The 20,218-nt window shown below is 41.9% G+C and overlaps 1 protein-coding gene across 1 annotated transcript in view; it reads right to left on the reverse strand.

Annotated features, from left to right (window-relative positions):
- LOC111933541 (uncharacterized) overlaps positions 1-20,218 on the reverse strand; it is a 234,127-nt gene that overhangs the window by 170,479 nt on the left and 43,430 nt on the right. The window contains exons 10-12 of the mRNA XM_086844843.1: positions 19,857-19,983; positions 7,157-7,250; positions 5,121-5,351 (exon numbers count right to left, since the gene is read on the reverse strand). The gene's annotated coding sequence lies outside the window, so the exon portion shown is untranslated. The remainder of the gene's footprint in view (positions 1-5,120; positions 5,352-7,156; positions 7,251-19,856; positions 19,984-20,218) is intronic.

A 20,218-nucleotide genomic window follows, 5' to 3' on the forward strand; every position in this document is an offset into this window, starting at 1 on the left:
ATGCGTTTGCACACACCTACGACAAAGGCTAAATGTTGAAGTGGAACAATCGGAATAAAAAACACTGAAAGGAGCAAACTTGTAATTACCAACACGAGTAACATCCTTTCCTCATCAATCCTCAGGCAAGCTTATATTAAGCCATAAAGGGTTAGACAATTGTGGAGGGATAGTATTTCAGGGGGTTTTTTGTTTAATGCTTTGGAGCTAAATCATGCTCTCCTTTCCCAGGGGTGCACAAGACAAAGAGGCCAGATGGAGCCCTCTTCCCCTCCCCAGCACACCTGGGCAGGGGCCAGCCTCAGCGCAGTGCCCAGGGGAGTGCCTGGAGCTCTGGCAGCCCGGGCAGCAGCACCCAGCCGGGCCAGGGGCCCGTGTCAGCTCTCCCTCGCCCACGGGCGGGGATGGCAGCGGGGGCAAAAGTTCCCTCCAATGCACGGCCCTGCGGCAGGGCACCTCCACCCTCACTGCAGCGCTTAGCACATCCCAGGGCCACAATCCATCCCCTCGGAAGCGCTGATATCATCCCTGCATGCTGCAGGCAGCCGCTGCCCGGCTACATCTCCAGCGCCGGTCCTTCCTCCAGGCACTAACACCCAGCCACGGCAGAGCCAGACGGGCTGTGCCAAGGGAGGACAATAACCTGAGCTCCCGAAGCAGCAGCGGCTGCTGCCTGCCGTGCTGCCCGGGGATGGGCTGCAGGTTCCCAGCAGAACACTTCAGAGGTGCAGCTGGAAGCACTTCAGAGGCATACCCTGTGAGACAGGGACGGCACTTGCAAGGGAAACACACGAGACGAGCTTCCAGGGCTGCGAAACAGCTCCCTGGAGCCCTAATAAACAAACCAATTTAGGTTTATTCTGCTCCAGGGCGCAGCTGCGGGAGCGGCAGCACACTGCAGAGCTGACAGGAGCAAAAGGGGCTCGGAGCCGGGGGACACCCCCCTCCCACCACAGCTTGGCTGCAGTGACAAAGGTGCTCTGCAAGGCTCCCTGGCTCCCAGAGCCAGCCCTTCAGTAATGGTGGCGGAGCACGCGTGAGGGATCATGGATGGAAGCGAACAACACGGGTAACGGGGTCAAACCATGTTAATGAGGAGAGCACCCTGGAGCACAGCAACAAGGCCAGCCCCTGGCAGGAGCGCCCAGAGCATGGCACTGCCCAGAACATGGCCCTGCCCAGAGCGGGCAGGAGCAGCAGCCCCTCAGCACATCACCCGGCACTGCCCGGAGCGGGCAGGAGCAGCAGCCCCTCAGCACATCACCCGGCACTGCCCAGAGCGGGCAGGAGCAGCAGCCCCTCAGCACATCACCCGGCACTGCCCGGAGCGGGCAGGAGCAGCAGCCCCTCAGCACATCACCCGGCACTGCCCGGAGCGGGCAGGAGCAGCAGCCCCTCAGCACATCACCCGGCACTGCCCAGAGCGGGCAGGAGCAGCAGCCCCTCAGCACATCACCCGGCACTGCCCGGAGCGGGCAGGAGCAGCAGCCCCTCAGCACATCACCCGGCACTGCCCGGAGCGGGCAGGAGCAGCAGCCCCTCAGCACATCACCCGGCACTGCCCGGAGCGGGCAGGAGCAGCAGCCCCTCAGCACATCACCCGGCACTGCCCGGAGCGGGCAGGAGCAGCAGCCCCTCAGCACATCACCCGGCACTGCCCGGAGCGGGCAGGGGCAGCAGCCCCTCAGCACATCACCCGGCACTGCAAGGCGGCACAGCTGCACCCCGGGCAGAGCCTGCCAGAGCCAGCGCCTCTGCGGCGAGCCCTGCTGACTCCTGGGGCCCTGCAAGACCACCAGAAGCGCTCTGGTCAAAGTACAAATGTGATCACCTGTCAGGAGGAGAAAGATTCCTTACACCAATCAGCTCCCACCTGACTTAGAAAGAAACCAAAATATCGAGAAAAAGAAAGGAAAAGGTAGAAAGGGCTACAACATTTTATGTTGCTGATTGTGTTTTCTCGTTTTGTTTTTTTTTCATGGCACATAACAGAGATACTACTTTAAGACTAGAATAGAATCTCAGAGTCAATGCTAACAGTAAGAGAACAAAGACACCCTGTACCTCTGCCATCATTTTAACACTGATTTCAATAACCACATTATTCTCGGCACCATCAAGTGGCTGAGGCCAAGTTACTTGATGCAACTAGTCTCTTTGTTGCAGAAGAGACTACAGAGCCCCTCCAGCTACAGCTAGTCTCCAGATTCTTTCTCTTTCTCATGGGAGTGCTTCAGGAACACTGTATTTCACATCAAAAGCAGAGCAGGGCTAGCACACACTGTTTGTTCCTTGTTACACTCTAACAGCCACTGCAGTGTGCAGTGTGCAGGCACGAACCAGCACCTCACACCACAGCTGCAAAATGCCCACCTGTTCCTCCTGCACTGCAGCATTGGCACAGTCTGGAGGGCAGTCACTCCAGGGCTTTGATAAAGAGCTTGTTCCACTGTTCATTCCTCTAGAAAGGATGAGGATGTTCCATAGGCACTTTGAAGGACCACTAAACCTGAAGTACAAAACACATCACAGGAGAACCTGGGAGGGAGCAAGAGATCTCCAACTTGACACAAGCTGGAAAGAGTATCTGTTGTATAGATATGACAGATTGCTCAGTCCTCTTCAGTTGAATTCATTTATTTTCTTCACGCTGTCACAGCAGGAATTTCACATATATGGAGCTCAGTGTAGATTTTGCATGGGCATACTTAATCCCCCTCCTTCCTTTCTACTCATAAAACATTCCCACCTTTAACAAAAGCTTATCATCTGCATAGCCTTTATATTCTGTGCAAGCACTAAGGACCTGTCCAGCACACTGCACTGCACCTCTCAGGTGTATTATCCACACAACAACCACAGTGCCTACATTCCTACACCAAGGCTGCAGCCCTGCTGAAGGCGAGCAAATCCCACACTGTTAGCCACAGCTTCTCTTGCTCTGCACCTTTATCTAGGTCTGTGCTCACTGAAAGGAGTCTGACAGAGTTAGCCAACCCATCAGCATTTCTGAAGGCTGCCCCCAGCCAGTGGCTAAACCAGTCCCCATGAAAGAAGCTGCTGATGTGCAATTTGCAGTGGAGGAAACAATCTCAGAAACTGTGTGTTGTGGGACAGACCTCTGCCCACTCTGCCAAATCACATGCCACCTTCACATTCACAACACAAGAGCACATTCGACTGTTAAGAGGTTTTTGGAGAAGGAGACTAACATATAAAGATGATAAAATTCTGCCCACTCAGTGTTCACTGAGAAGGGCTTTGTCCATTGCTTTGATTATTTATCAAAATTCAAAATCAATTTTCTCAGTGGTAACAGCATCATAATAATTTCCTATCCCCCTTCCCAAAACCCCTTAATAGCAAAGGTATTTCACAGGCAAACATTTCTTTTTTAAAAGGCAGAGCTCATCTTATTTTAGAATCTAGTATCTATGCCAAGACTTCACACTGTGCTGAATGCATTACAACATCTACCAAAAGTGCAAAATACATTTTAAAAATGGCCAGGCAATACACTGAATAGTTGTGGTTTCTGAACACTTGCCAGTTTTAGTTAGAGGAGGTTTTTTTACCCTGTGTAACTTATGGGCACATTGAGAAAGATATGTGTAAAGTATTCTTGCAATCTACTATATCACAGCAAGGAGATTTGCAAATGCTTTTGTTCACTGAAGCACAACACATCCAGAACCACCCCTGTATTTCCCTTCCCCATCATGGGGCATTATTAATACTGTATAAAGAAATAACCTTTGGCAGTTACAAACAAAGTCTAGAATATATTCTGGTTATTTCTGGGATTAGGATGCTGTGACAACCAGGGTAAAAGTTACTAATTTTTTATTAAGTTTAAAGCCAAGATAAGTTATCTAAAAAAAATATAAATTAAAAAAAAATAAAAAGTTGTAGGAATCACAGTGTGCAAAATCTTAGCATATGATGAGTCAGAGTAATGAATGGCTTGCTTGCTAGAACTGCTTGTGAGTACAGTACTGCAAGGATGGAGGATTTAGGACTCATAACCAGACCTCATATGAAAACATGATCTGAACCTTTGCCAAATATCAGCATAATCCTGATTTGAGTTTGCAAATAGGTTGGGATGATTCTTTTCCCATTACACTTTAATTATGGACACTTCTGGGGAAAAAAAGAGCAGAGGGAAAAGCCAGAAAACCAGCAGGCAGCCTTTGTGAAAGAGACTGAAACAGGGTTCTCCCTAAGGAGAGGAAAATAGCTGCAGATGAGTCGAGTAAGAGAGAAATGTAGACAAAAGCAGAAGGCAGCTTAAAAGATTTTTAGAAGTTCAGCAGCCAGAACTACTGGAATCCTGATTTCATTAAGCAGGTCAGAGATGACAGATCAGAGGGTGTGAAACCAGAGCTTGTTGGTCATTTTCTAAGTTGTTTTTCAAAAGAAAATGTCAATTAGTTGAAACCAAAGCTTTTGGCAGGAATATACACACTAAGTTTGTCTGGAACATTTTCTCGGGTACAAAATGGCATTTCTGATCAGAGAAATCATGTCCCAAGAGCAGCCAACATCCCTGTCACTAGGCCAGTGCCCTGAATAGCACTGCAATGCCTGCACCAAAGGTGAGAGAATCCCAGGTTAACATTGACCCTGAACAGTGAGTCTACCTGACCTCACATAGCAGTCTGTACATGCACCAGCCCAGAGAGCTTCATTCTGCACCCAAGTTAATAAACCCAGCTGCTCTTCTGATGTAGCTGGACCACTTTCACAACAAAAGACTCACACGAACCCTGTTTACTGTCTCTGCACCTTCCAGGAGGAACTACCTTGAGTCTGTACCCAAATCACACCCAAGCCACTGCCATTGTCATGGGTAATCTATAGGTCCAGAAAAATCCACACATCTTAATATCACTAAAATTTTTGCTTAAATTTTGTCACTTCATTTTGAGATGTAACTAGAATGCAAATTATATTCATGTAGTCCCTTATCCACAAAAAAATTCATTCAAATCTATATAAACAAAAATTATAAAGCTGAAGAAAACATTTTCTCATGACTGAAAAAGAAAACCAAGATGAGGTTTTACTTCATTTCCTCATTCAACATTTTGTTCAAACCCATATATACAAGTAAATACCTTACAGGCGCTGACTATATGAATTCTCTGTTCTCCAGTGGAAAGATGTCCCATCTGAGCTGTACAAGATAAAATGCAGTCCATGGCCATGCTACAGACATGTTTTTATTCTCTCTGCATATTTTTATTTTCTCTGTGTGTTTCAATATCTATTTTATCTTTCCTTCCAGTTGTCCAGGGAGTTCTACTAACAAACTTTATGAAGTTCCTGTGAAGAGACGGACACTGTTCCTAGGAAAGAGGAGATTGCATGTTAGTTCAGTTCCAAAAGTGGCTCCAGGTACATACAAACACCTCAGGAAACACTTGGTGCATGTACAGAGAACAAACACCTCCAGATTTCTACCTCCATTACTCAATAGTGCCTGGCTTCCTTGATTCTCCAACAGGTAAAATTTCTGAGGATTCATGTGCCCTGAGCTGATTTCAGGTCTTGGAACAATGACTGCATCAGCCACTTTCTTATGTATGGAAACAAATACAGCTACTAATTTTGAGAACAGTATTACTCACTCCTGAAACTGAGCATGCTAGTTATTTACAGCACAATTTACAGCTTGACCATTAGTCAGCTGTTAAATTATGCCTTGTGATAAAAGAAGGCTTAGATCTGCTTCCTGAACAAATATGATCAAGCTTGCAAAAAGTGAAAGCAGATGGGAAGTTCTGTTGCAAAATTACTGCAGAAACAAAAAAGGAAAAAAAATCAATGGTGAAATATTGATGAAAATAAAATTCAGATGGAATGAGATAATGTGCAAATCACTTGGTGAAAGATACATCTCCAAATATGATTTAAGAGACATTTCAGTTCCATGGTTACACAGTTAATTTTCCAAACCATGAAATGTTCCATTATTGTAATAGCTTTGATTGGCTGTGATTCTGCCAGCAAAACTACTACAGTATTGTTATAATGATAAATTTTGCTGCAAGAAAGGGCTATTATATAAGAATGACTCCCTCAGATATTTATAGAAAGAGTTTTTATTTATTTATTTTAAAAGGCTATAATGAGAGAGGCTGGATTGAAAACAAAGAAAAAAAGAAAATCAGCGCCAATCAATATAATGTTCTCAATCAGTCTAAGTTTTTCATATTTTAAATTGTTTCAAGGCTCCAGAAAAACACAGAATCTACAGCTTTTACTGTTTTTTTTAAGATGTGTGTTTTCACCTCTCTGTTATGACTATTCACTCTTTCCTTCCTTCCTTCCTTCCTTCCTTCCTTCCTTCCTGCCTTCCTGCCTTCCTGCCTTCCTGCCTTCCTTCCTTCCTGCCTGCCTGCCTGCCTGCCTGCCTGCCTCCCGTCCCCATTTTCATCCACATGATAGTTTGGAACTGAAAATATATTTTTCTGTTATCTTTCTTTCTATTTTTTTTCATGACTATTCAGATAAAACAATTGTCCAGAAATTTACTAAAAATATATTAATATTTAGCTAGCTAGCTGCCCATCCATGTATACAGATAAATATTAAGTAGATGTGTGAATCTGAGGCAAAATTAATGACAAAGGTCAAAAAATATCACCTATAATAAGCCCCAGAAAGAGTATCCAATTATTGTAATAACACATTTGAAGTATAATAAAAATTTAATGTAGGGACTAATTTTCATTTAAATTTCACAAGTGTTGTGGGAAATACCTTTCATCATCACTCCTGAAACCTGAGAGCAAAACCACCACTTAGTGCTATGAAGTTCAAGTGTAAATTTGTGAAATAAATCTTCTTTTGTCCTTTGGGGGTAAACTAGATTAGCAGACAAAACAGGAGAAGTAAAAATACCACTAAAAGCATATTCAGCAACAAATAAAGGCAACAAACAGGAAGGTGCATGTTGCAAGCAACAGTCGAGTAAAATTATATATTCTTTTTTTTTTTTCAAATATAAGCAAAAAGTTCAGAATTAAAATCCATTAGTGAATAAGTTAATGGATTTGTGACAATCCCAGAGAACAGGCTTCATTGTGTTAAGCTCTCTATCAATCTGCTTCTGCTGATTGTATTTTCTATTCCCCAAGAATGTGCCTACCTTCAATATCCAAAGGGAGACTCTAGCTGGCCCAGTGCGGCTTCAATGTAGTGTCAGAAGTCAGGCATTAACCCACCAGCTCTTAGTGCTCTTCCTTAAGAGGCCAAAAGAAAAAGGAAACACACCTTCACAGCTTTTACTGTTTTCTCTGCATTGCAAGGCATGTCCATGTCTTAAGACAGCTGAGCATACACAGCACAGTGTAATTGGCGAGTCATAAACTTGCTCTACAGACCTGTGTCTAAATAAGTTTTCTTCTACAACTTTCCTATTGTGGAGTGACATGTTAAGGTGGCAGCTGGTAAGAGGTACTGCCAGAGCTGCAAACCAGGAGGTCCTCATGTCACAGGACCCTATGCCTCAGTGATAAACCACCAGATGCCTTCAGTGTACAAACACCCAGCACAGGCCTGGAGGTTAGAGAGGCCTGGGGAAATCCTACTGTTCCTGCTTTTTCCAAGCTGCTGAGCCATGAAATTGTCACCAAATGGTCAGAGGCACAAGCCTTTGTGTCACAGCTCTGACACTTTTCACAGGGCACTCACTTCTAGACTGTGGCAAGCTCCCATTTGTGTCACTGTGGGGATGCCCACACCTCCAGTACCAAACTTGCTGGACTGAGTCCATCTGTTGTTGCCTCCTTCATTTTGTGGCTGTTGGGGGCCTGGACAGACAGCTTGCAGTGCCTCTCAAAACACTGTGTAGGCAACACCATGATCTGCAGGGCCAGGACCATATTTCTAACACCATCACCATATGTCTTCTGTCAGAGCACATAGCATGGATGTCAAGTCCAAGGAAGAGCTCTCTCGTTAGACATTTTCAGGCTCCTCTTAGGCCATTTGGACATGCTCTTATGGTTCCCACCAAGTATCCTGCAGAGCCAGGCTCTTGGCAACAAAGCCCTTGCATTCACAAGTGAATGAGCATGGAAATTGTTTCATTAATGGCTCTGCACAGACACACCAAACTACCTCAATAAAAAAATACTACCAGATTTTTATTTCACAGAGGGCTTGAATAAATGAATATGCATCCCACCTCTGTATTGTAGTCGCTATCTACTTGGCTGAAGTAGTTACCTAAACCCCTCACTGAACATCTCCTACTACAACTGCACACAGAGCTGACTCAACATTGCTCTCAATGCCACACTCGACAAGGCAGTGCCATCGGACCTTGGAGAATGATGGTGTTCTGCACTGGAGGCTTTGAGAGTAAGATGATTCAGAATGAGTGATTCCAAAAGAGCCTCTAGATTCATTCCCATCTGCCCTACTCCCACACCACACTCAATGTGTTTCTTCCCACTCACTAATAACAGCTCTTGCCTCCTACATGCTATCAACACCTGACTGTCTTTTCTCACTGCAAGAGAGTAAGTGCTTATAATGCATTCAAAGCACAATTTTGTCTGACACGTTGGTTTTAGCTAATTCTCTTAAGGGCTTTTTTTTTTTCCTGCTAGAGCTGTTTCATTTGTAGGAGCAAATAAGCCCGAATGTCTCCTGCCACATCTGCTATCATCGCCTTATTCAATAGGCTACTAAAGGTTACGCTTCACACAACAGGATTGCCTTTTCCCACACTCACTGAACCTGATGAGAAAATCATGACCAGATACGTACCTCACTATTCAACCCTTCTGTACCTGTCTGATATGCTGGGGCAAGCAAAAAGCTGGGAATTGATTCCTGTGTGGGCAGTTCTGCCTTTTCCAGCCTTGCAAACAAAATCCACCGATTTCAGACAATGCTCCACCTCGAAATACTTCCCTGTCTTTCTCTTTTGCTTAGATCTTTATAGATCTTATAGGCACCTTATAATTCATCAGACTGGGTTCAAGTGAAAAACAAGATTGAGAGAACACAGTTAACATGCTCCCTGACCATGTGTCCTTAACAGGACACAGCCCTGGTCCCAGATGCAGAGCATGTTTTTTCTTTCTCAAGTAAGATCATCGTGGTGACTGGGACTCCTAGCAGGCCACAAGGGAATCTATCTAGCCAGAAGGCTTTAATGTTCATTTTGGACCATAATGAATCAAAATGTTCTGCCAACACTGAGTTTTTTATGAAAGAAAACAAATAAATCTAGCCAGCAACATTTCTAAACTAGCTCCTCTATTTTTAAAGCGTTCAATTTCCTACCTAATGATTAAACTCAGCAAGGAAAAATGAGGGAAGATAGAGAATCTGAGTTCAAAAAATTTCAGCATATGGAATAAAAAGTTTCCAAAGCTCAGGCTGACTAACACCGTCATGCTAGAAAAATTGAGAGAGAAATACAGGCCAGCATGAACTCTAACCTTAATATTACTGCAACTTTATCCACATATTTTACCATGGTTTCCTAAAAAATGAGGCTCACACAGTCACATAAAGCCAACTTGTCTGTGTCTGATTATAAATTCCCTCTCCTCCAGTAACTTCTGAAGCCATTGGCCAATTTTAACCAACTTTGCCAGAAAAGCAGAGGTCTGAAAAATAAACACCTCCTATTTCTAACATGGAGACAAGAGACACCCTCTGAAGAGGAGAGCCTTACTTTGCACTTCCACATGTTCTGGAAATGTGAGATCAGTTTTGTGCTGTTTCACAGTATTCTGATGGGTGGACACAATGTTGGCACAAACAGTAGCTGTAACAGGCACACACATGACACCCCCTCAGTTTCTGGGAGACCAAAGTGAGGGATAGGAGCAAGAAGGACATCCCGTCTGGTAAGGCCAACAAAAAACTGCCAATGATTTTATCAAGTTGGGCACAGTGGGCCCTCAGCAATACAGTGAACTCCATCCACTTTCCAAGGCACGTCAGAACTGCAGGGAGATACTCTTGCATCAAGCTTCTCAGAAGCTGCCTTCATTTGGTTCCATGCTGTTCTGCAGCACAATGTCAGCAAGTGCACTTTCTGAGCGTGACATCTGTGCTTGCAGGAGAAGGAAGACAGCACCCCAATATACACAGGTGTTCATGTAGTAAAGCATGTGTCCAGAAAGCTGAGTGTACAAAAAGAGAAGTGCCCTTTGTGCACTCTTGTGGGAGCTGGAAGCCACATTAACAGCTGTACAATGGGAGGAGAGTAAGCAAGATCAGATAGGTCAATTAGATGCAAAAGTAAATGGGAAACTTCAGCTACAAATTTTCTGAATAGCCTAGGTTCTGCAGGAGCACTGGAATTCACCAGTCTCACTATTTATTTAGAATTATGCAGGTTTTCCACAACCAGGATTTTCCAGCTCTCTTATAACCAGTGTACTGTACACTCTTATGAGCCAGTTGTTTCCTGCTCGGTTAAATAAGCTCACTACTTACTGTAAATTCCACATGTTTGCAATTATAATCAGCTGATCTTATCCCTCCAGAGTTTTATCAGGTGTAAGAATTAGCAGGCTCTACACTCCCATACACAAAGGAGAGGGAATACTGAGATGAGCACCTTCCATCCCCACCTTCCCACCACATTCCACACATTCACACACCTGTGCCAGACAGCACAGGGCATCCTAGCCCCTTGCTGGGACCAGGGCCTCCTCTCCAGTATGACCAGCAGACCCCTGGCAGGTGGGAGCAGGACAGAGGAGGACTGGCCAGGGTGCTAACTTGCACCAGGCATGCCAGGGAACCATGGATAATGGCATCACAAACATTCCCTGGTATGACTTTGTTTTCTCCAGGTTCATAATTCCCTACTGCCACTGCTGAGTTTCACAAAGATTCTTTCTATACTTGAACCTTCTCAGAGGTGGCAGGGGAAGGGAATATTTCACTTTCTCTGCTGCCCAAACAGAGCATGTATCAACTAGCACACCTACCACAGTTATTCAATAAGCATCAGCTGGTAGTCTTGAAGATCCTGCCTGTATATTAAGCTATAAATCATCATGATTTTCTTAAACTAATGCTGAAGACTCAATGAAATACAAATGCTAGACATTGTACCACAACCCAGAATGAGAATGTCCCTGCTTAGGACTCAGGGTTGCCACAATATATTAATGTTGGCCAAGAAGACTCCTTGAAATCTGTTCAACCCCATAGATATTTTTGGAAATCTTACTCCTCTGCTCCTCAACTTCTTCAGTTTTACTGCGAAAGCACGTCCTCATTTCCTTGCATAGAATCTGGCTCTGCATAAGATACTCCACTCAAAACACTTCTGCAAAGCCATGACTGTTAGGCAGTTTAATCCAATCACCCAGTTTGGTTGGCTGTCTGCAGCAGCACGAAGTTTTATACAAAGGCTGCAAAACACTAACAACCTGCCTGCTAAATAAATTGAACTGGATTGATCTTCAAACTTTCCTGTGGAAAGACTGCTTCCAGAACTTGAGTAAGATAGCATTTAGGAAGCTCAAATACTTCCATTGCATTCTGCAGTAATTTCTGTAATTTATAATTCAGATTCTGTAAAATCTGTAATTTCTCCCTTGCTTGGAAGAAAAAAATTGCCAAACAGGCCAGCAATCAGGCCACAAGCAGTTTTTAATTCAGAGAAACAAAGCTGAAACATGGAAAACATGTGCTGAAGTTGTAATCAACACAAACCGTTGTGCATGCACCTCTTCCTCGTTATACTGTGATTTCCTTCTCCATCCATTTATATGCCTCTCCTAAGCCCTCCCACACTGGACACTTCCAGAATCCCTCTCTTGCAAACCTGCACCTTCTTTAACCCCCACCCTGGCTGCTGTCTCTTCCTGCCCCTCCATCCAGAAGTCTCCCTCTTCCCTGGAACATAGCATTGCTCCTGTTGTATTCCAGAGTACCCAAGCTTTGTTTTCCCTGTCCCTCTAAGTACTACACCAGACAGAGGAATTCCCTTTTCAGACTATGTACCTTTTGACTTTTGCTACCATATGAAGGGAAACATTTCTCCATCCACAACATTTCTATATAAAACAGCCCTGTGTTAAACTGGGCACAACTTTGTTCACTTGGGACACTGCCTAACCTCTCACTGGGCTGTCATATCACAGACAAGCTTTCAGACTCACTTTCCCCAAAAGCCAAAGAGGCAGATTGGGTCAGATTTAGGGCACTAGAGAGAGAGCGAGCCTTTGCTAGCTGTGATTCTGCTCTAATGGTCTTTTCCATCAAAAGGCCTCTTCAAGTTACGGTGGCCATTTATAACCAGAATTTTACTTCAGTTAAAATTATGCAGATCACTTAAGTTTTGCAAAAAAAAAAGCTCAAAAAAATTACCAACACTTTGGCACAGTTTCTAGTGAAAAGGCGCAATGTTGTTGCAGCCTGAGAACAGTGAGAAAAGCTCCTGCTGTCAGCACTACAGAGGTGGGGAACAGCATCCCCCCAGGACAAAGGCCTCCACACCTCTGGCATACTTCCTCCATGAAAATGTGCTGTAAGCTGCAGTTTCAGAACTGACACATCCCACCCTTTGTGACCCTTCACTGTTTTGCTGGCTACCTCACTGCAGTCTCATACCAGCTCAGTGCCAGCAACTGGGGTGGAAAGGACCTCCAGCCACTGAGAACTGCTATTCCACACAGACTGCACATCAACACAGACCTGGGCAAAAGCTGCTACTGCAAACTGAGGATGGCACCTCCACAGATAATAGCACAGAAGGGCTTCAGGAAGAGCACTGTGCAGTTTCTGTTTTGGTAATGAATCACAGCATCATAGAACTATTTGGGTTGGAAAAGACCTTTAAGAAAAAGGTTGATTAGGGGTTTTTTGAAGATACTTGCAGTGTTTTCTGCATACTTTCTTACCCTTTTAAGCAAACAGACTCTATGGCCATAGAGGAAAACCCCTGAAAACTGCTAGCCATGATTTCTCACCCTAACAAAGTAACAACATATCAGAGCATGCCACAGTTTCTATACTTGAATAAATACATAACATAAATACAGTTGTACTGTTGATTTACTAAATGTCAAATTAAGCTCCATTGGGATTTTTTTTTTCAGGCTTCCAGAGCTTAGAAATCACAATTTTTCTGCCATTTTTTTCACTCTCCAAGACAGTTTCTCTTCGTATCATCACGAGGACTGTTGCTTGTTATCTTTTGCAACACTGACCTGTTTTGGACCTCTGAGCAAGGCTGAATCTTCTATGGGATAAAAACAATCCAAATCCCTTCTGAATATGTTGCAAGGCAGACAGGTATTTCTAAAACTGTTTAGAACTGTCTTCCATCCTGTACATATTTCCCTAAGCAAATATTTATTTTACTGACTAAAGTATTAAAGATAATCACTATAATTTTATTTAAAGACATAATTTCAATTTCCATTTAAAACCACTTTATTAGTTCACCATTTAAGACATACTCAGCTGAAGCATCATGTCAAATTGCTAGCGTAGATGCAAATGTTTTAGTCTAAAAATTGCCAAGTAACACTGATTCATAATGCAGATACATCAAATAAAGAGTGGAAGTTAGTAGTTTCGATGCTTTTGGCATGCTTTCTTAGCAACAAAATTTGTTTCATTCCAAAACCTAAAAACTGACAAGTATTTAGCCTTAGATACAATGGAGTTTTTATTTTTCACACGCTTTGCATGTATGAAAGAGATTTTTTACGCAGTATTTCAAAACAATAATGTCTCTTCCGCACCTCTGCTGCAAGCATGTGCTAAACAGCAAGGTGTTAAACGGGGTCTGCTGAGATTGCCAAAGTAGCAATAAAATAGTTTAAGACACTTTTAACCTTCATTTCTTTCAAAGAAAACACAAGGCATTTCTTAACAGTTTCTGTGGGCATAAGGCAGGGATTGCAAACAACAAACCTGGCCTTGTAGCAAACCTTCTTAGGAAACACTGGCTGTTTTTCCCAGAAGAGCATCATCATAGTTTAGGCTCTAGTTTTATAAAGTTCTGTTTTCCAAAGCTAAAGCAAGACTGTCCATGAGGATCAAGTGCTTAAAAAAGCATTAAATATTCTAAGAACTGATATTTGGTTGAAAAAACAACTTTGGTAGAAAGTGCTTCATCCACTTCCCAGTAATAGCAGTGAAACACTCAGTCACACTCAAAGTTGTGCAAAACAAAGGAAAAGTTGAACTAATCATACTCAGTGGAAATGCTCAGTGAGGGTCCCAAATCCTGCAGTGCCTAAGGGTGCTGTACATGCAGTATGAATTAAAACCACAGATTTATTTGCTTTTCTAAAGTTGAGGTTACATACACACCTTTTCCCATGTCAGAGGATCAGCTGGAGTAAACATGCATTCATTCCAGGAGGATGAACTGGACAGTCGAGCCTTGAAAATATGTGAGCTTGCAGCACAGTAAAGTGAAAAAAGGGCTTGTCTGTCAATGAAATATTTTTTTTTCTTAAAAAGTTCAATAGAAGTGTTTATAACACCACCTACATCCCCAAAAAGCTCATTCAGAACGGTTGGAATAGCTGTCCATAAAACAGTACAAAACCACCCCAAGCAGAAGCAGATGGAACTTAACTGAAATGGTGGCAAGTGCATCTTACACAGCACTTACAGCACATTTTGCCTCAGGGTTTATACATTTGCTCATACAAATCCTACCATAAACATTTGAATGGGTTGTAAAGATACAAGGTGAACTAGATAATTTCATTTCAATCATGCCAGTCTTCCTCTGCTTAATTTTGGCTCCTTTCTCTCAAATTTGTCAAGTTTAGGTGTTTTTTAATACCTGTAGAATACAAATAGGCCTTTTTGGTAAGAAGTATGTTCTTCAAATCCCAGTCTCAATGTTTCAAACTATACAATCCTAAGGGTTTGAACCTACAAAGGACTCCATGCTCTATGCTTTAAGAATTCTACTACTTCTTACAGAGTCCTTAAAACGTTTTCATTGTTTAAAATAACCTTTTGTCAAATCCCAGCTTCTTTACCATGCTACTGCTGTCTCTACATTCCAGTAGGGAACCACTCTCTACTCCTCTACTAGTGGTATGGAACCTGCAACAATTAGCAGTTTCTGGTTGTCTCTGCTCTGCCTCTTTCTTTACTCCCCTCCCTGCCAGCTCCTGCTTATAAAGTAGATACCTGTCCAATGATTAAAACAGTTACTCAAAAATAATTAAGCACTATTTTTTAATGGGCATTCATTTGAGAGGCAATAAAATCATTGCATTCTAACATGTTTCATTTGGTGCATTTTTGAAACGAGCATTTTAATAAATAATTCATATCAACAGAACACAAAATTTACTGGCCTAATACCTTTAGAAACATGCATACAATGAGATAAGATGTACATACACGTACATGTACTTAGGTGTATTGTATTTTCATATTCCCATTATTACAACAGTCCTTATCATCTCTGATAAATGAAAGTTCCTGTCTACACCAGGGTAGAAGACAGATTTCTTGCTAATGCATCTCTCAGTATATTAGATGAGGAAAAGCATAACATTTACCTCTCACTCTTGCATAACTTGATCAGTTATGCAAATACAAGTAACACCAAAAAATAAAGACTTCGGAAGAATTATCATCAGCAGGTCTCTTTCCTTTTAATTTACACTGAAAGCATTAGGATTCACGGAGATATATCTGCAGGGGTTAGTCTATATTTGGATATATACACCCAAGCAAAACCTGCAAGTTTTCTATATAGATATATACACTGTCCAAGAGAAAATGTTGAAATAGAAGCTGTCCACAAATGTTCCTAGCACAAACAAGGGTCCTTGCGACCCACAAAATGCAGAAGCATTTTATAGCATTTAAAAATCATAGTGATAAAATGCTTTATTTGTGTAAGTCAGTCCCTGGGCACCACTTGAATTCTGATGTTAAACAGTAAGATAAGCAGGGTCCACAGGCGAAACAAGCGTGCAGAGAAGAGCATCAATGAATATGGGCTTGGGAACAGGCCCTGCACACTAAGCATGGTGCTTTCAAATCCTCAAGATGCTGCTGAGGCATGAAGCACATGCACTTTACTCCCTACCCCCAAAACAGACGCATTCCAAGTATTCATTTGGCCAACGACCTCAGTGAGAAGAGCATTAAGTCCCTGTTGAAAATGCAGATTTGCTACAGGAACTCTATAAAAAGTAAATCAAATTTTTAAAAAAAACCTCTAAAAAGCAAGTGTTTCTTTCATCTGTTCCTGACTTCCTTATTATTTCAGTGTTGGATGTAGAAGAGTAAATAAATCTCATTTTATATCTGTGACACAATTCCCAGCTGTGGTTTCCTCAAGTCTTTCCAAAGCAGCTTTTTGGCAAGTTAAAATGATTTGGCACAATCACAGTCACAGAAAATATATTTTATTCCTAAAAGGATTATTCAAAGTTTAACGGGCTGTAAGAGCATCACATCCACTGAAACTGTCAGAGAATCAGAGAGAACTGATTCTCTACTGCCTGGTGTACACCCCTCACACCTTATGAAAATTTCCTCCAATATCCTCTCTTTGGAAACTGCCAGCTTTATTTCAAAAACCAAAGATACAGCAATAGGTATTGTTGCAATGTTCATGGCTGGGACACTTGTTCATGGGAACCTTACTGAAACTCTGTTTTTAAGTCTCACTTAGGCGTAACAGCCATAATTCAGCTCTGAGTTTGGACCCTCCTGTGCTGAACCCAAACCACTGCTATGGGGTGAAAATGGTAAAATCCTCCAACAGCTTTCCCATTGAGATTGTGACACAAAAGTGTTTCCATTTCAGTATCTCCTGAATAAGAATCATTTATTTTTACAGCGCGCCTCCAGCATTTCCCACACACTTACCAGCTGAAGAGAAAAATCCTCAACCCCTTTCTGAATTTATCATCACAACACCTGCTCTCTGTCAAAGCTCACTGAGGACCCCAAACAAACCATCCTCAATGGGCCTCCAATCACTTTGCAATTTTGTGTTGCTTTTCAGCATGCCAGGCATATCCCAAACAGCCTAACCCACAACCAGATGGTCAATACACAGGGGAAGACACCCACAGACTTTAAAAACAAACAAACAAATAAATCAGAATTACCGGTATTTAGTGTCTGTTTGTATTGCAGCTTTTAGGCCAGGACTTTAAAAAAGTGTCTGAGAGCACATCCACAATGTAGGAACCCACTCCCAACCTCGACTTTATTTCTGCCAACAGGTTGAGTGGGGAGCAGAGGGGGGGAATAAATCTAAAAAGCACTTCCTCTCCCCCCTGTTCCACAAATGAATTATTCATAAAAGCCAGGGATTTTTTTTATTACCTGGGGATTTCACTTTTATTATGTTCAAAGGACTGTTTCAGAGAGCACTCACTCCCCTGCAGGCAAATATGCAGGGTTTTTTTACATGGCCATATAAATTACAGTGAATATCTAAATAATACCGGCAAAACCTCAACAAAATCAAATAGCCAAAAACATTAGGGACAAATTGCCCTTGCACAATTTATTCCATTGTTTGGTGCAACTCCACAGAGAATCTGAGGCCCCTAGTATACTGGATCTAAATTGATTTATTCTTACTATCACAGGGGAAGTCAATAAACTACTCCTTGGCGTAAGTTATACCGACATTCAAAAAAAATCCTAAAAGATTAAAAAAATAGCTATTTTTCCTTAACTCCTGAGCTTCTACAAAGAGCTGAGCAACATAAAGATACATGTTGTTATTCTCATAAACCTGATTAGTGAAGACAAGGCATAACCACAGCTTAAAACAGAGAGAGAGAGAAAACAATGTATTTTTTCGCTCTTGACAGAACATATTTTAGATGCTACCTCCGCTTGTCGTAATCACATTTCCAGTCAAAATCACAAATACTCCAGAAATCTATCTTACTCTGAAGAGCCAAAATATTTGTTTTTATTTGACCTCCTACTAGGTGCATTCATGGGAAAACAAATGGATTCTACTTGGGGCATGTCCATTTGTGCCTGTATCCCAGAAACCTGAAACCAGGCCAGCATTCTTCTGATTGAATAAAGCTGAGTTGTCTGGGTTAAATCTGTTGTCAATATGCCTTGCTTATACAGTGAAATAGTTTCTTTTTAAGCAAGACAGAGATTTACTGTAGGCAAGACATAGACTTCAAATGCATCAGCATGGAAGGGCAGGATAGAAATGTATGAATTCTTCAAGAAACACTCAGTAAATGTACTGTATACCTTAGCAGGAAGCTCTTTTTCTATGGATAATCATGGTCTCGAGTCAATAGACTTTGCCTACTTAAGCTATCTCTTGCATCAGAATCCAATTATAGCAAAGCCTACAGAAAACAGGTTTGGCACACTTTAATATTTTGGTATTGATCTAATTTAACTCTGGTTTCAATTACAACAGGGAGCATTTTATCAAGAGATAGATTTTGTTTGTTGGACTCTAAATTGTTTTTTTCCTTATTGTCTCTGATCTCACTATCTGACAACTTTTTCCGTGCTTATTGCTGCAGTTTTAGAGATTTCACCCATTTTATTATGAACTTTTTCAGAGGAAAGAAATCAAATCCAGCTTTTCTAAGTAATAAGGAGTGAACTCAATACATTTAAAAATTGGGCTGGGGTTTCTGTAGCAACCATTCCACAGTGATGCAACTGAATTTGACATCAAAGAACAAATGTATCAAGTCATCCTGACAACTGAAACACTTGCTTTAAGAAGAATGCCTACATCTATCTGGAACAAAGAGGGATTATCCTTAGTAAAATGAGTATTTTATTTAGTAATATATGTATACCGTATCATCCTACTTGAGGCATCTTTTCTCCCATCAATGTGCATAACTGCCACAAAAATTAGCTGAAGTTATCCGCAGAAACTGAGGAGAATAGACCTTTTTATTTAGTTTTCAGATGTATGGGAGAATTATCTCATTTTCCATTTAATGACATACAGAAGATATATGGAAGTAATTTTCTTTCTTCCTGCTGAATTTGGCTTTAAACTCTGCAGCTTTATGTCTTACATTCATTGAAGGGAATGTCATCTCTACAACCCAGAATAGTTACACATATTTATAAACTCCATCTAAGAAATTACCCCTGGTTAACAATGTGTGCATTTCAGCTACAAAGCCCAAAGCTTGACAACAGGAAAATTTTGCTACATTGTGCTCTCCCAAAATACAAAATCGCATATGTTGATAATCTGGAATGTTTGCTGAATTAAAGGATTATGAAATCATATCAGTGATTAGAATCATACACTGCTGAAGGCAGATAGCTGGAGTGTTGAAATTTCTAAAAAGGAAGCTGTCAAATAGTAGGAAGCAATTTGCAATAATCCATGGCTTTGTGAATAAAATCACAAACCTAGTGCTCTGTTAAGCTCCAAGAAGTGATAAAATTCGAATTCAGAGTTTATAATTCCAAAATGAAGTCCATTTCATGGGCTGCCACAATTTCTAGAAAAACATAAGACTTCACAGAGATAAAGGAACATTACAAACTCACTGGAACTGAGACAGAGTTCCTAGTGTTTCTTCGAGCATGAAAAGGCATAACACTCAGGGTAGACTGCTTTTTAAAACTCCCTGTTGGTATTGCTGGATGTGAGATACAACTGTTCAGCCTTAAAGAGGAACATGCCGTGCATATCTCTCCAGCTGAACAGCAACAAGAACTGTGCCATTTTTAGCTCAAGGTAGCTTCTACCTACAACTTCCTTTCGATGTGGACGAAGAGTGCAGCTGAAAATTGCAGCTTGTGCTCTTGAGACTATTTTAGAAAGAAACCCATTTAAAAACAATTCAGGTGCTTTTCAAATGTCATTAAAATAAAAATTTGTTTAGACTCACATATGTCAAAGGCTTTCACATCTACAGTGGAAAAATGGATGAACTCCTGTATAACCAGCGCACCTGCCCTTAAGGCTATAATTCTTCCAAAACAGGTTCCTGTAGTTAAATGTCAGGTGATCATTACCTGAAAAAGAAAAAAAAAGCTTGTTCTAGTAACAATGGTCGTTTGTGTACAGGCTTCTGATGAGAGACACTACTTAAAGATTCAACGTTAGTTTCAGCATTCCTGCCTACTGAACAAGGAAACACCTTTGAATTTGACCCAGAAACTTAAGAACTCAAGCTGTAATATTGAAAGTGCCTCATATGCACATGCAAGGCTTCACCCAACAAGCAGCTCTTTCCTGAGAGCAGGAGAA

Source organism: Cyanistes caeruleus, chromosome 10 (assembly GCF_971803275.1).
Source record: "Cyanistes caeruleus chromosome 10, bCyaCae1.hap1.1, whole genome shotgun sequence".
In the NCBI taxonomy this organism is placed as follows: Eukaryota; Metazoa; Chordata; class Aves; order Passeriformes; family Paridae; genus Cyanistes; species Cyanistes caeruleus.